This window comes from Cariama cristata, unplaced genomic scaffold (assembly GCF_000690535.1).
Source record: "Cariama cristata isolate BGI_N322 unplaced genomic scaffold, ASM69053v1 scaffold27519, whole genome shotgun sequence".
Taxonomy (NCBI): domain Eukaryota; kingdom Metazoa; phylum Chordata; class Aves; order Cariamiformes; family Cariamidae; genus Cariama; species Cariama cristata.
This window is the reverse complement of record NW_009637825.1, coordinates 1,348-3,715: the sequence shown is the minus strand read 5'-3', so window position 1 is coordinate 3,715 and position 2,368 is coordinate 1,348. Positions and strand designations below refer to the sequence as shown.

Genomic DNA, 2,368 nt, shown 5'->3' with positions numbered 1-2,368 from the left:
GTGTGAGGCGAACATGATAACCACTACACTACAGAAACATGGAGATGACTCTCCAGTGGGTCCTGTTTCCAGGAATTCACAGAAAGATTGTTTCCTTGATAACCTCTACACATATCTTCAAAGTTGCATGTGTAGGTGTGCATCGTCATATAGATCATGAAGGCTCCCCTGTGCTGACGGCCCTTGTCACCGTTGGATTTCCAACTCAGCTGCTTTGTGCTGGGAAGCAATGTTTGGCCAAAGGGTGTGAATGAGTGAAAAAGGAAGGAGATGCTTGGGAACAGACCCAAAAAACCCCTAAAAGTGGTGTTTCTGCCTGGTTTCGAACCAGGGACCTTTTGCGTGTTAGGCAAATGTGATAACCACTACACTACAGAAACACAGATGTGGGCCTCCTAAGGGTTGTGTTTCTGCAAATTCACACGAAATCTCCTTGCCATCAACTTTCCCTGTTCCCACTCTTACTCCACACATCCCTTTGCCCTTTTTTGACACTTTCTCACTCGTCTTTTTTTTAACCCTCCTCTTCCAACACCAACAAACACAAAAACTTCAGCCCGCTCCCTTTCCCAACATCCATCCGCCCAACCTTTCTTCATGAGCTCTTCATGATGCTCAAAGACAGCGACACAAGGCCAACCCAACACGGGCTACTCCTCACAGCCAGAGGGAATTCCCCAACTAAAACTCAGTTTTAGCATCGTGAAGACCCCTTCCACACACATACCCCAAAAAGGAGCACGAGTCTCCAGCCATCGCTTTGCAAGGGACCACGACAACGACAACGTCCCTTCTCCACTTGGCCAAACCGCAGCTAAAGGACACCTTGGTGTCACCGTCCCTGCACAGAACCACCCAACTCCTTCAACAGCTGCAAGATAAGGTGGGAAGAGCCATCAAAATCCTGTTTCTGCCTGGTTTCGAACCAGGGACCTTTCGCGTGTGAGGCGAACGTGATAACCACTACACTACAGAAACGGGGTGAAATGGATGTTTTGCACCATAGCTGGAATAACATGAACCCCATTTCCCTCCCTGGGTGCTCCCAAGCACCCCAAACCCCTCTGGCAAATACACCCCTCTCCCATGTTGTTCCCCCCAGCCCAGACCCCAAAACCCCTTCCTTTTAGCCCATTTTCTCCGCTCGCTGCTCTCCAGCTTGTGGAGCATCACCTCGAAGGACGGAGCTGCCCCGCTGCCTGCGAGGGGTTTGCATGCTCGATTGCATGTTTGCCTCACACGCAAAAGGTCCTCAGCTTAAAACCGAGCAGAAACAGCCTCACATTTTTCCAGAAAACAGAAAAAAATCAGAGCCACTTGCTTCCGCTGCCCCATCCAGAGACAAAATGTGCATGCTGCCGTCAGGCGTTTCACCTGATTTGGTTGTGGGTTGGCTTCCTCCATGGCAAACGCCAAGAGAAAGAAAAGGGGTCAGTTTTGTTGCTGAGCATTAACGCATTTTTTGCAAGAATCAAAGCATTTATAGGTCTATCATACATGTATTTAAAGTTACCTATATATGTGTGCATCATGATACAGAAAATGAAGGTTCCTCTGCGCTGATGGCCCTTGTCACCGTTGGATTTCCAACCCAGCTTGGAGCAATGTTTGGCTGAAGGGTGTGAATGAATGAAAAAGGAAGGAGATGCTTGGGAAAGGCCCGAGAGGGGTGTTTCTGCCTGGTTTCGAACCAGGGACCTTTCACGTGTGAGGCGAACATGATAACCACTACACCACAGAAACATAAAGATGACCCTCCAGTGGGTCCTGTTTCCAGGAATTCACAGAAAGATTGTTTCCTTGATAGCGCCTACACATTTCTTCAAAGTTACATGTGTAGGTGTGCATCATGATACAGAACATGAAGGCTCCCCTGCACTGACGGCCCTTGTCACCATTGGATTTCCAACCCAGCTGCTCTGCGCTTGGAGCGATGTTTGGCCAAAGGGTGTGAATGAATGGAAAAGGAAGGAGATGCTTGGAAAAGGTCCAAAAAGGCCCCAAAAACCCCTAAAAGTGGTGTTTCTGCCTGGTTTCGAACCAGGGACCTTTCGCGTGTTAGGCGAACGTGATAACCACTACACTACAGAAACAGGATGTGCGATTGTGGGGTGCCCCACTCGTGACAAGATGGACCCAGGTCTCCACCTCCACCTTCTCCCAGCTCCTTTTCTACCCGAATTTCCCTCCAATTTACCATTAGCGTTAGAAAATGGTCACTTTTTGGTAGCAATCCGCACTCAAGGGTGCAAGGAAGAAGGTGTGTTGGGGACATGGTCCAGCACCGATGTGCAGAGAGGTCCTGCGGGACCCCTGAGGAGGAAAACAGTAACTTTTGTAGAATTCACCTTTTTCTTTACTAAGGAAC

The 2,368-nt window shown here is 49.0% G+C and overlaps 4 non-coding genes across 4 annotated transcripts; all 4 read right to left on the bottom strand.

Annotated features, from left to right (window-relative positions):
* Positions 1 to 307: 307 nt before the first annotated feature.
* TRNAV-AAC lies at positions 308 to 380 on the bottom strand. Its single transcript has one exon. It is a non-coding gene; the product is annotated as a tRNA-Val (tRNA).
* Positions 381 to 905: 525 nt separating this feature from the next.
* On the bottom strand, positions 906 to 978 carry TRNAV-CAC. The gene has a single exon. It is a non-coding gene; the product is annotated as a tRNA-Val (tRNA).
* A 692-nt stretch (positions 979 to 1,670) lies between these two features.
* Positions 1,671 to 1,743, bottom strand: TRNAV-CAC. The gene has a single exon. It is a non-coding gene; the product is annotated as a tRNA-Val (tRNA).
* Positions 1,744 to 2,020: 277 nt separating this feature from the next.
* Positions 2,021 to 2,093, bottom strand: TRNAV-AAC. The gene has a single exon. It is a non-coding gene; the product is annotated as a tRNA-Val (tRNA).
* Positions 2,094 to 2,368: the final 275 nt, after the last annotated feature.